The following is a 13,390-nucleotide window of genomic DNA, read 5'->3' on the forward strand; positions in this document are numbered from 1 at the left end:
AAAGAATACAGTGTGTGTAGTGTGTTTAATAAGGCCTTTGTTCTGCTTCCTAGGTTAAAAACTCCTAGCTCACCTCTTCTCGTGAATACAGTAGATGCCAGTCTGGAAAAGAACCCAAGAACCTTATTCCTGTCTGCCAACACTTTTATTCAATGCTTTTATAAAAAGGGCAGAAATGAGTCAGCAAGTTATCACTGTTTTCAGGTCTGTCTGAAACTGATTGTGGAGCATGTTCAGTATCATAAGATTGAGTTTTATCTCAGGCCTTACCATGGTCCCTGTTCCTGTATGGGGCTTACATGGCCTAAAACAAATGATGCTATCATCAAATAATTCAGTAGTTAATTAAAGATTGTCTTTAATTATAAGCAGGGCCGCTATATTTTTCTAGAATTGTAGACTCTCCATATCTATCTTTAGGCAGGAAATTCAGAAGGGAGCTGAATCTTTAGAGCTTTGCTTTAAAGAACTGGATCAGAGTTCATCTATACAGGCAAGAAAGAAAAGGAACCAAAAAGCTTTATGTATTCCTTGTTCTAGATGCCTGGCTTTTAGAGACATAACCTTTAAAGGTTATGTAGCACAGCTATAGACTATGACCAAGAACAACACAGACATAGTTCTGTATAACTTTGTATCGTCTCCTGGCCTGACTCCCCACACCTACCTAACAGTCAGCAGCCACATTGAGCAACACAGGTCTGATTCTATTGACAATTGGGGCATAGCAGGATGATGTTGCCAGAGCCTCTCCATCAGCACCTTTGGTGCAATAAGGAGTTACAACAAGGTTTCTGATTGTTACAGCCTTGCTGTCAGGTGGGAGGGGGCTGGAAACGTCATCTTGCTGTGCACTTAGCACCAGCAGAACATCCCTCTGTAACTTGGTGTGGCTGCTGGCTGTTAAGGTAAGTTTGGAGTGCCATGACTGTAAACACGAATGCTGAACAGTTACACATATATAAGTCTAGGTTATGCATTCATAACAGATCAACAGGATGCCAGGCCACATTTACAAAACCCAAGCAAGTCAGGACATTACTACACAAGCCAGGTTCTCCCTGCAATTGTATTAGTTAATAAAAATAGAAACATACCAATTTCAGAGAAGCCATTATTGCATATCTCCACAATAATGCAACTGAGGCTCTTTTTGCCATCACACTATCTTCTGCACTCTCCTTTAACCCCATCTCCTGCCCCACAAGCATTTTGGTTTATTTTTATTTTTACTTTTTAACACAATTCTGGATTTATGCTAATATGATTTAAGGTGTTAATGTTTTTTAAAGAAACAGAAAAAATGAAGGAAAGCCTGCTTTGCATACTGAAAAGATAGGCAGATAGGGGAAAAGACGGAGACACTAACACTATGTGACTGCCAATATCACAACTGCACTGGCAGTGAAGTTTTGCACCTGTGGCATAATGAAAAAGAAGGGTAATTGAGAGTTTATTGGTGGGTTTCCACCATCAATGAAAAGAGACATCCCAACCACACTTTGCAGTCACAGCAGCTGCAGACTGGAGGTGACACTGTGGAGTAAGTATCATCAAATGTGCTATTTTCTGACAGTAATTGCAGTTTAATAGCTGTGCATAGTAATCTCCTCATTCAGCCTACCACCAACAGCTGTCCAGGGGGCGCATCCATAATTTTTCACTGAAGCAGTGAAAACAATTCCATATTAGTTTGATAGCTACCAGTTTGGGAATTTGAAATAGGTTTCTTGTGGTGCCTTAAAGACTAATTTATTTCAGCAGAATCTTTTGTGGTTCTCAAACCACTTCCTTACATCTGGGGAAGTGTTGTGCAGTCCATGAAGCTTATGCTGAAATAAATTAATCTTTAAGGCATCCCAAAATTCCTTCTTTATAAACCTAAAAGAGAGCCTCTCTGAAAATCAGTTCTGGCTATTCTTCTTCCTGGTGTTCATCCCACCCGCTGCAAGGATTTTGCTTCCTCAGTTTATCTCAAGCAAGAAAACACTAAAGACGTGAAATCAAGCAAGTTTCTCTTCATTGCGCCAAATCCAGGGGAATTATCACAACCCCTTTAAAAGGCAAAGTGGGGGTGGGCATACACTATTTTTACAGAGGAGATACTTGGAAATTAATCAGCATGTCCCATAAATTGTGTGGTGTGCAGAAGAGGTGATTTGGGCTCTACAAGGGACCCTAAAAGCTTGATAGAGCCTTGGGTTACCAGGTATAAGCTGAAAAGCTTGACCTCGGAAATAGCTCAATCTCACTTGGCCTCCATCTGAAAGGCAGAGTTGTACAGCTTCTCAATACTTAGCTGAATAAGACTGTTATATTTCAATGTTCAGTCAGCTCTGGTCATCTTTCCCTGCGGAAGCTGATTGTATTAAAAAAACAACTTTGGAATTATTAGGCAAGCCACTGACAATTTCAGAGCTTTTCCAGAATCTAAAGAAGCAAAAGTCTTCACAATATAACTCTTTTAGATTTGCTGAGTTTTGCAAGTTGTTGACACTTTCATGGCCACTTATTCCATTTTTTTTGAAGGGTGCTGTTTAGATGTTCACTAGGTCTCAAAGGTTATTTGAAAGCAGGACATGGTTTGGTAGTCCTATGATTTGAAGGGAATTTTTTTAATCCTTTCTGTATTTTTCTTTTAATTTTTTTCTTAGTGTTACAGTGCAAAAGTGCCGTTTCATTAACACAACAATACATTCTGGCACCATAAATCTGAAAATTTAAAGAAAGAGAAGGGAGGAGACAAGAAGGATATTTTTTGTTCTATTATATCTTACAATTTAAAAGAAACTGCTCAAGGGTAGGAATAAAATGTTGCAGCTGATGCCTGAAAAGTATTTATACTAATTTATTATGTCATACATTTTCATGCCTAAGGACGTGCTGCACTATAGGTATGAAGTATTCTTCACTTGGTTGCTTACTCACATACATACACAGAGGCCCAAATCCTATTTTTAGTTCTGATGGGAATAGAACCATTGACTCAGATGATTTATCTATGTGTTAACTCAACATTCAACAGTTGACTCAATGGGTCCTACTCTAGTTAGGACTAATAAAACATTATTTAGGCCCCAAAGTATATCTGTACTCCAGCATTTTATTGGCTCTTCATAGCATTTTAACTGTCATGGTTCTGTCCTAAAGAACCTTAGTAAGTAAGGTACTCTGAATAATCTTCTGGAAAATGCTAATCCATTCCACTGAACTACAGTTCCTAAAATACTCTGAAGACAGAGAAACTGAAGATTAAATCAGTTTAACTCTGCAGATCAGATAGGCAGTCAGAGTGAGCTGCAGTTCAACTGCTAAACTACAATTCATATACCCTAAATGCCTGTCTGATTTAATCCTCAATTCATCTCTTTTTATAGTACAGTAGTACTGTAGTACTAAGTCCATCACCAAACAATAAGTCCCACAATTTTTGAGACATGATAGAATGGTATGAATCTGATACAACATTTTAGAGCAGGTACACCATGAAATGCAAGGGGTACATAGAATTACTAGACTCTGCTTTTCACATTTCAAGTTTTATATTGCCTATCACTTACAATTTCTTCTCTGTATATGTTTTCCAGCTGGGGCTAATATTTCGTACCTGCGATGAAACATAGTGGTAGATTGCACCACAATATATATTTCAGATTCTACACACCTGTTACATTTGCTGCAACATCCACAATGCTTCATTGGAGGCAACTGATATTTAATAATCACACAGTGCCACCTATTGACTGTTGTGGCATTTTCTTACACAGGACAATTTGTCTGGGTTTGCTTGTCAGAACAAACTGGGTCTAAAACAGTGGAAAAATCCAAACATATTAACAGATACTAACTGATAAATAATCCATTGTAATGTGATTAGCCACAAGACCTCACAAGTTATGAGTCAGAATCAACATGTTCTTGTTGTGCGCCTTCAAGTCATTTCTGACTTACGGCAACCCTAAAGTTATCACAGGGCTTTCTTGGCATTTTTGTTCAGAGGGGGGTACCATTACCTTCCTCTGAGGTGTAGATGGTGTGACTTGCCAAAGGTCACACCATGGGTTTCTATGGCCAAGCAGGGATTCAAACCCTAGTCTCCAGAGTCATTATCCAATGCTCAAACCACTGCACCATGCTGGCTCTCCAGAAATAATATAGATTCCTGTAGTGTTTTTGAATTCTGGCTCAGCCATGTAAACCCACTCAATGACCAAGTCACAACAGGGATGTCATGGGGGGGGGGGGGGGCTACTACAGACCCTGAAGCCAGACTGAGGACTTGAATGATGCCTTGTTGGAGCATATGACCAAGCAGCTAGGAAGGTGAGATGTAGTAGTAATGGGAGATTTCAACTATTCTGATATTTGTTAGAAGTCAAACTCTTTCCTTGCAGACAGTTTCATTGTCCAGAAGATGGAAAAGGCAACAAAGGGTCAGCTGTATTAGAACTGATCCTAACCAACAGGGCTGACATGGTTAATGGGGTGGAAGTGGCAGGATCCTTAGGTGGGAGTGACCATGTTCTTCTGGAATTTGTTATACAGTGGAAAGGGGAAACCAAGTATAGTCAGACACACATTCTAGACTTTAAGAAAGCTGATTTCAGTAAACTTAGGGAATCACTGGCAGTGATTACACTAAATTAAGAGGAGTTGCTAATACTCCAGAGGACAGTACTGTAAAACAATTCAAAATTACCATAATAGATTAGAAAGCTGGGCCAAGACTAACAAAATTACTTTCAACAGGAAGAATTGTAGGATACTACACTTGCCATTACATTTGATAGACCTGCTGAGGAATCTGTACTTAGGACAAGAGGATATTGTTAGAACAGAACATGAAAAAATGGAATGGTTCCCAATTGGAAAAGGAGTCAGGCAAGGCTGCATTCTATCACTCTATTCATTCAACTTGTATACAGAAAATATCATATGAAGAGCAGGTTGAGACCCATGTCTGATGTCATGTTGAGGATGGAGCAAGCTTGTTTTCTGCTGCTCCAGAGACTAGAACCCGGACCAATGGATTCAAGCTACTAGAAAAGAGATTCCACCTCAACATTAGGAAGAACTTTCTGACGATAAGAGCTGCTCAACAGTGGAACAGGCTGACTTGGTAGTACTGGAGTCTCCTTCTTTAGGGTTTTTTAAATAGAAGCTGGATGGCTATCTGTTAGGAGTGCTTTGATTGTGTATTCCTGCATGTTGGTTTGGACTGGATGGCTGATGTGGTCTCTTCCAGTTCTATGAATCTCTAGCACCACAAACGGAATCAAAGTTTGGGAGGAAGATGGGATATAAATCCAATCAATCAATCAATCAATCAATCAATCAATCAATCAAATCTCAATGTGTTTATTTTCTGTCAGCTTTCTTCACTGTCCAGCTCTCACATCTGTATGTTGTGATTGTGAATGCCATGACTTGGACAATCCTTACTTTACTATTTAGTGTGCCATTATCACAGTGGAGGAAGACCAAGTAAATCTACATCCGAAGTTGTGATTATTGGCCCCTGTCATATTGTTCCCAGAGTCGATGTGGGGACAAAGAGTTGGCATGTGGGTTGGTGACCTGGCCTTGTCTCTTTATTATCATCCACTATTGTAGATTAGTAGTTTAAGATTTGGAGGCTGTCTGTAGGACAATAACAGCCTTGTTGTACTGGGACATCTCAGAAACTGATCAGGCATACTGCATTTCTCTGTAGGTAAAAATTAATTTTATCTGGTAAAGAGGAACCTGATGATATGGGCAGTAGCCAGAGCTTGGAAAAGTGTTAAACTACAGCTCCCAGAATCCCCCAGCCAGCATGACAAGTTGTCTGAAAAAAATAATTTTCCCAGACCCTGGATGTTCCCCAGGATAAACCAGATTGTTTTTACTGTATTAAGCAACTATTTTTTTTTTTTTTTTGTATAAATCTACAGTAGTTAGGTCAGGAAGAAGAATATGCCTCTCTCAGATCTGGAGTTGTAGGCCTGCCTTTGTGACTCAGTTTTGCAAAATAAATTTGGGATGTAGCCATAGCCAGAGAGGTCCAACTGTTAACTAGTCATGCATTTTACATTAACCTGCGACTTGTCACACCCTTGCTCTAAACAGTTGTCTTCCTACCACATTGTCCCACCAGTTGTCCATGTGTTAAGAGTTTGCAGCCATTTGCTTCTAATTAGTTTCCCCATTTGCCGACTTGAGCAGTAGGTGAAATTACGCTTCATATCCTGGTGGCTCCTAATGTGATAATAGGAAAGCGTGTGAACCAGTCTTAGTGGTGCCTTCTTCTCTCACAACTGTGCATCCAAGGGAAGGGTACCTGGTCCACACTAGGCACCATGCCATTGTAACAGCTGAGGATGAGTGAGTCTGTAAGGTGTATCACTTGTGGGTGTGAACAAAAAAATGCAGTCTGCATCAGTCAGTGGCAGGGTTATTTAACCAGCTTTGGCAATAAATGTGCAATTTCCACCTTGTTGTATCCCTTATGGACATGCTGTTGTTGCTCAAGTGCATCCTGAATGAAATGAGGCTCTAGGATGCTGTAGGATTCATACATATTTTTTCCTAAAATTGCAGTAGCTGAAAAGCCCAGGGTTTTGTTTTTTAAAAAAACAAAGGATGTGGTGTTATTTGCGCAAAGGCTCTCTCCATTCCTCCATGTAGATCTACCACTTCAATCTTATTTTATCATACAAATTCTATGAAAACCAATGTTCAAGGGACGTAGCCAGGATTTTAGGAAGGGGGGGGGTGTCCAGACTAAGTGCCACCATTATAATGGGGCTTGGGTGCGGCGGCGCAACAGCACGCACCATTCATTTTTCTAATGGAAGGGGCGGGGGTCCGGACCCCAAGATCCCCCCCCCCCGCTACGTCCCTGAATGTTCTTTATGATAAGGTAACATCACAATATTTTACGGTCCCAGACATATTGTTAATTAAATAAGTAACACTAAAGTGTCACAATACTTATACTCCAGTATTTGTAATAGATTTAATCCATAGTTGAATCCCATGGCATGAATTTGTGTGTGTTTGTTTCTATCATTACCCAAGTAGGAATGGGGGCAGCCATGAAAGACTAGACAAGATCCTAAAGTGTAAAGATATACAACTACAACTAAATTTAGAGGTGGAGTGCCCAAACTGCAATCCAAACCCCACTTACTTATTGCAAAGTGCCATGTCCCTCTGGCATTATGTCTGAACTAATGTAATGAAGACCTTGTCAGGACTATATATACTGTAACAAAATATCAAATCAACAATGTAAATAATATTCAAGCTAAAGAGTTGACAATTCAATGTGGGGTATAGACATTAAAATATTTCAAAATATGCACAGATTTATGGAGATAAAATAATAGAAGGGAAAAGGAAAAAAATTAAGAATAGTAAAAGAACTTTGCTCTGGATAAGATCAGATGAAATAAATATTAAAGTGAAATAAAGGAGGAGAGGGGTATTACTTAAGGTTGTATATAGGATAGAGCAAAATATACTGTTAAAAATCACAGTGTACAGAAAAATACTATTTATGTCAAGGAAGAAACAAGAAAGCAAATGGAAAAATACGTACAAGACTGCAAAATGTAATTTGAATACACACACACACACACACACACAACTGGAAGAAATTATATAAATAAAGCTCATCCAAACAACAAAAAAGAAATTTTGGACTGCAACTCCCAGAAGCCTCAGCTATGTTGGCCAATAGTCTGGGATTCTGGGGGATGAAGTCCAAAATCCCTTAAAGAGCAGTTTGGGGACCACTGCCCTGGAGAAGAGAAGGTTAAGAGGTGATATGATAGCCCTGTTTAAATACTTGAAGGGATGTCATATTGAGGGGGGAGCAAGCTTGTTTTCTGCTGCTCCAGAGAATAAGACATGGAGCAATGGCTTCAAGTTGCAGGAAAAGAGATTCCAGCTCAACATTAGGAGGAACTTCCTGAGAGTAAGGGCTGTTGGACAGTGGAGTGGTCTTTAAGCAGAGGCTGTTGGGGTGCTTTGACTGGGAGTTCCTGCATGGCAGGAGAACCCTTGAGGCTCTTCCAGCTCCAGAGAACGCTGTGATTCCACGAAGGGGCGGGGGCGGGGGCGGGGGCGGAGCTTGGCGCCGGAGTGACGGGGGCGCTGGCCAATGAGGGCGCTGCCCAAAGTGTCAACTCCGAGAGCGGTGGCTTCAGTCTGTGTTTGGGAAGCGGAGGGAGAGGAGCTGGAAGGGGCCTCCTCCGCCATCGCCTTGCCCTGGCAGACGGTGAGTCTGGGGGAGAGAAAGGCCTACTGCTTCTGAGGGGAGGGAGGCTGGGGGGCTCCATGCTTCTTCTTCCTGGGCTGAGTCGCGTCCTCCTTTTCCCGGACGCGCTCTCCATTTCTGCTTTCTGCCCAGGAGGGGTTCCAAGGCGTCCCTCATTGTCAGCAGGACTAAGGACAAGGCCATCAGGGGCGTCCTCCTTTTCCCGGACGCGCCTTCCATGTCTGCCTTCTGTCCAGGAGGGGTTTCTCAAAGTGTCCTCCTCCATTTCCAGCAGGACTAACAGGACGACCACACGTCCTCCTTTTCCAGGGCGCGTCCTCCATTTGAACCATCTATCCAGGAAGAATTCAAAAGTGTCCTCCATTTTAAGCTTGACTAAGGACAGAGTGACCAGGGGCGTCCTCTATTTTAAAAAGACATGTCCTCCGTTTGAACCTGCTGTCTAGGAGGAATTCCCAAATGGTCCTCCACTGTGAGAAGGACCAAGGACAGGTTGACCAGAGGTCCTCCTTTTCCAGGACACGTCCTCCATGCAATCTTCTGTACAAGGGGAATTCCCAAATGAGCCTGACTAAGAAGCATGGATTTTATATATATATATATATATATATGAGAGTGTTTTGAGCTTTTTTTGGTCATGTCCTCCATTTTACTCGAAGGCCCTCCATTTGGGGGTGCCTTGTCCTCCTTGGCGATGAGGTCACCCTGAGAGAGACTCCTCTGGACTGAGTTCAATCTATACGGCCTGATTTAAGGACTTAGTCGGAAGCCTGATTTAAGGAGAGAGCCAGCATGGTGTAGTGGTTTGAGTGTTGGACTAGGGCTCTGAAGACCAGGGTTCGAATCCTGGCATGGCTATGGAAGCCCACTGGGAGACCCTGGTGTGTCACACTGTCTCAGCCTCAGAGGGTGGCAATGGCAAACCCTCTCTGAAGAAAGATGCTAAGAAAACCCCAGGCTACATCCTTCAAGACACACAACTACTCATAGTATCCAAGTATTCTTCCATTGAAAACATAAAACATAATAAAAGCAATCATCTTACATCATCAACGATCTCTCATAGTACTACTACTTCTCTGTTTTCTCTTAACTGTAATACAGTATCTTTGTTGCTCCTTGTACCTCCATTAATTATATCTCTTCTTTACATCAAATTTATCTATCTATCTATCCATCTATCTATCCATCCATCCCATTTCGGATATTGAACTTCATCGCATCTCACTGACTATGCAAGCTTAAATAATTAGTCAGCACAACAACAAAAGGATAAACAACACAGTAATATCGTGTAATGAGAAATTCCAGTATCCTTGAGTTATTATATGTCCATCTTATCCCAGTTATTTGTGGTTTTAATTAATATGTTCTCTCTAGGAATCACTGGGACCTCGGTGCGACTCTTCCGGAACTTGACTATAGAGTTGTTCTGGAGAACATAGATGTTCCTAGAGGGGGAAAAACTTCTCTAGGCATTTTTTGGTCCTCCAGCATGATTCTGTGATCAACCTCTGGCAGATGTTGACACATCTGGACTGGAGGACCTGGAGATTCCTAGAGAGGTAGTCTTTCAGGTAAAAAGAATAGTGTTTTTTTAATCTGCATTTTCCCCATGTTCACATGGGTCCTTTACCCATAATCCCAGCAAATGTGAAGGGACCATTACATTATTGATTCATACCTCCAGATCTGGTGTTGGCGGGATCACCAGAGGTCCTCCTTTTCCAGGACACGTCCTCCATTTCAGCCTTCTGTCCAGGAGGAATTCCCAGATGTTCTCCATTTTGAGCAGGACTAAGAAGCATGAATTTATGTTTATATGAGTGTTGGGTTTCTTTGCTTTTTACTTGGTCATGTCCTACCTTTTTCTTGAATGTCCTCCATTCTGGTCACCCTGGGCGTTGGTATGTTGTTGCTTAAGTCTACTGGCTGTCCCAAAAAATCAGGTCAAATTTTGTGGGCTATGTGCATTTGTTGAACCCAGCAGTTCACGTGTGTCTGTATGGGGGCCATGCTGATCCTACATACATTCACAAGTCTGTAAGGGACAGCTATAAGACTCTGAGGTGTGTCTGTGTAGGGAATAGGTTAAATGAAACAGGTACCAATTTTCTCTATAAATGTTTATTTCTCTCTCTCTCTCATCAGTACCTGGACTGTAGATGCTGTGAACTGGCATTTGTACTTCACTGAGTACATCACATTATTTTCTCTGCATGCTTTTTACCATCTGACTTTTTCCTAATGAAGAACCCAATGAAGCTTTGAAAGCTAGTGTGATGTATTTTGCTCCTTTTGGTTGGCCCAATATATCACTATAGAATGGATGGTTATATAGTCAGCTCTCCATATCCACGGATTCTTTATACACGGATTCAAGCGTCCATGGCTTGAAAATATCTCCAAAAAGTATAAGTTCCAAACAGCAAATCTTGATTTTGCCATTTTATGTAAGGGACACCATCTATGGATTTTGCTATCCTGTGGGTTTTGGAACCAAAACCTAGTGGATAGCAAGGGCCCACTATACTTCTGATGTAGACCTGAAGTACAAATTGTAACTGTGCACAGTGTTTTCCCTACCACTGTTATTACACAATTTCCCACTATTTGTCTATTGCTTGTTTTCATTTTCTGAGGTTACCAAAGAGTTCTCTGTTGATACTGAACCCTAATTCACCAGTATTTTAGGACTCTACGTTTGGCTATGTCTTCATGGATTTTCATGGTGACGGAGCCTTAATATACAAACGTTAAGATTGGAGAGTGGAATCACTCAAATTCTCCAAAGTACTACCAGAAATACAAATGCCAGTGTTCTCTGGGGAGTAGTTTTCAACTTGGATTGAAAGGTGGTGGCAGCTTTCTGGGTGAAGGCGAGGCCAGTTCTCTCTGGTCTGACATCTGTGCTGTAAATTCAAAAGCTGGAGAAGTGTCAACATGTCTAAATGGAGGCTCCCCTTCCCCCTCAACTGTGTTTTGAAGTAATTGCACAGCAAAACCAGGAAATGGAGTAATGGTGTCCTGTGACCTTTTAATATATTTAGGAGAGAATGACAATAGCTCTTTTCCTAATGGAGAAACAAAGGGAAACTGTTGGATAAGGACTTTTGAATGAAGCCACAACAGCCTGGTTGAGGATCAGAAGGGACTAGATTTATTTTGAGTTGCTAGAATCTTCAGCCTGATGATCTGTGGTCCTAGGCTCTATCCAGGCTGCAAGTCTTAAACCAAAATGCAGGAATGATCACACTTTAGGCTTTGGTTTGTTTGTTTGTTTGTTTGTTGAAATCTGCTATGTTTTCCCCCATGCAAAATCTATTTACTTAGCCTTCCTGGGCCCAGAGTTTACTTTGAGTTCATTAGTTCTCAAAATCCCTCCAAACAAAAGTCCACTCCTGTTTCTTCTCTTCCAGATGTTTTCATTGTAGTATAATGTGCAATATTCAATTTTACAATGTAGAAATTATATGGCATAATTTGCTGCAGGGTGGGTGGTGGGTGGGGAGTCATTTTGTTATTGCCATTGTTTTGCTGCAAGGCAAAACAAAGAATCTTGTGGTACCTTACAGACTAACAAGTTCATTATGATGTTAAGCCACAACACATTTATTAGTTGTTAAAGTGTCAGTGGACATACTGAACTGGAAGGGATCCCATGGACCATTTAATCTAACTTCCTGTCCTTGCAGGAATCCCTTAGGGAGTCAGAAATCTTGGCTGAGCGCCTGCAAATCACCCACAGAGCTACCAGTAGATCCCAATGCATTTGTTATCCACCTCTCTTCAAGTGAATATAAAATGTGTAAACAAGTACTGCTTTTACAGGATTAAGACCTACTGTTGTGTCATATGAGGAATGCTGAAATAACATGCAAAGCACTGAGGCTTTTCTTGATCTTGTTGGCTTTTTCCAATAAAAAGTTATGAATGTTTCTGCCATCAAATGCTTCCATATTGTAGAATTTTCTGAAAAACCAATTCTCCTTGCCTTCTGTTATGTATGCTGTCTCCCCCTTTTTAGGGCGAGTGAAGATTAGCAGATATCTCAGGGTCAATAACTAAATAGGCTTTATCATTTTGATTGAGGTCATGCACACATTTGCTTGGGAGTGAGTAAGTATTCCTGCCTTCCTGTTCTTGTGCCAAGGATTTTTCCATGTCTGTCAAAGGTATGAAGATCATCTACAACAAGAGGTCTTTCTCAGAAGTGGCTACCAAGTTTACGAAATGCCCTCTTTAAAGAGATTCACTTGATGCCAATACTGCTGTTATTCATTTGAGGGGGCACACTGTGTCTTCAGGTCATTTCTGACTTATAGTAACCCTGAGGTGAACCTGCCATTCATCAAGCCAAAAATATGTTTATTTACCCATAGATTCTGAAAGATTTTACACCTTTTAAGTATATTAACTTTTATTCTGTTTTATCTAATCTTACATTGTTCTTGTGTTTGTGTAGTTTGTGTAAGCAGCCCTGGTGGTGCAGTGGTTAAATGCCAGTACTGCAGCCACTCATTCACAAACCACAAGGTTTTGAGTTCAGTCTCAGCCAAGGGGCTCCAGGGTTGACTCTGTCGGGCATCCTTCCAAAGTCACTAAAATGAGTACCCAGCTTGTTGGGGGCAATGAGCTTTCAGTTGTAACCCGCTTAGAGACTGCTTAGGCAGTTTGAAGCAGTATATAAATGAAGCTGCTAGCTGCTATTGCTAGTTCTTCTATAATGCACAAATTCCCTGTGTTGCACACTACAGTGCGCCCTTGTGTAAGGCAAATAGTGTATATGCTCGAGCCCCATTGGATAGAATGGGGCTTGTGCATGATTTGCGGCGCGGTGCGCGTGCCATTCATTTCTCGTTGCACGGCTTTCAGCATAAGCTTGTAAAACAAAATACGGTATGAAGGGTGCTGTAAGTAAATTGTTTTAAGGAAATGCATGCTACTGATTTCTGTATACATGTGATGGAACAAGTTGTAAATGAACAAAAAGGTTATCCTATGTTTTCACTGAAATATTAATATTGTAGTCCCATCTGTATTTGGAAACTATGACTGAAAGAGAATAACTTTTGCAAGATTCTGCTATTTTATGAACTATCTGGATGTGTTTCTGCACAAATTAAA

At 41.0% G+C, this 13,390-nt stretch overlaps 1 protein-coding gene across 1 annotated transcript in view; it reads left to right on the forward strand.

Annotated features, from left to right (window-relative positions):
* Positions 1-8,203: 8,203 nt before the first annotated feature.
* The window catches only part of DENND2C (DENN domain containing 2C), a 77,030-nt gene continuing 71,843 nt past the window's right edge, over positions 8,204-13,390 (forward strand). Inside the window, exon 1 of the mRNA XM_089514359.1 lies at positions 8,204-8,263. The gene's annotated coding sequence lies outside the window, so the exon portion shown is untranslated. The remainder of the gene's footprint in view (positions 8,264-13,390) is intronic.

This window comes from Sceloporus occidentalis, unplaced genomic scaffold (assembly GCF_023333645.1).
Source record: "Sceloporus occidentalis isolate IW3139 unplaced genomic scaffold, rSceOcc1.0.p SCAF_3, whole genome shotgun sequence".
NCBI lineage: Eukaryota > Metazoa > Chordata > Lepidosauria > Squamata > Phrynosomatidae > Sceloporus > Sceloporus occidentalis.